This window comes from Mastomys coucha, unplaced genomic scaffold (genome assembly GCF_008632895.1).
Source record: "Mastomys coucha isolate ucsf_1 unplaced genomic scaffold, UCSF_Mcou_1 pScaffold22, whole genome shotgun sequence".
Lineage (NCBI taxonomy): Eukaryota > Metazoa > Chordata > Mammalia > Rodentia > Muridae > Mastomys > Mastomys coucha.
The window spans coordinates 50,569,613-50,570,152 of NW_022196905.1; the positions used below are offsets into that span (position 1 = coordinate 50,569,613).

At 38.1% G+C, this 540-nt stretch overlaps 1 non-coding gene across 1 annotated transcript; it reads right to left on the reverse strand.

The window, feature by feature from the left end:
- Window positions 1-220: 220 nt before the first annotated feature.
- On the reverse strand, window positions 221-348 carry LOC116071809. Its single transcript, XR_004111173.1, has one exon. It is a non-coding gene; the product is annotated as a small nucleolar RNA SNORA17 (small nucleolar RNA).
- Between the last annotated feature and the right edge of the window lie 192 nt (window positions 349-540).

Sequence of the window (540 nt, forward strand, 5' to 3'; positions counted from 1 at the left end):
TTCATTTCTCCAAGGCTTACATGCTCCTTTTAGTGGTACCTGGGGTTGTATCAGGAGTGGTGTCAGGAGTGTAATATCCTCCTGTGCATTGTGTCACTAAGCAGAGATGATCATCTTAGGCATGGTCTGAGCTCCCAGGCCGGTCTTCAACTCAGATTAGCCCCCTTTCCTGACCTCTGGTACCAGACAAGTGGTCTTCTCAGGGTCACTGATTTCAGGAAATATTAGACTACTAATTACTCAGTTCATAGGTCAGAACCTTGAGCATGGACATAGCCTATCTCCTTTCTGCCACCTACTGACTCATATGTGACATAGCAGCCACACTTGTAACACGTCTATGTCAGCATGTCACATACTTTTAAAACACCTGCTCTTATCATTCTTATCTATCACATTATTTTACTTGATTTTTGTAGAACTTTGCATCAAAATTTATTTTTAAAAGATGAGCTCATCCTGTATAATGTTGTGTGTATGTATATAAGTGTATATATATATATACGTATATATATATATATATATATATATAGAGAGAGA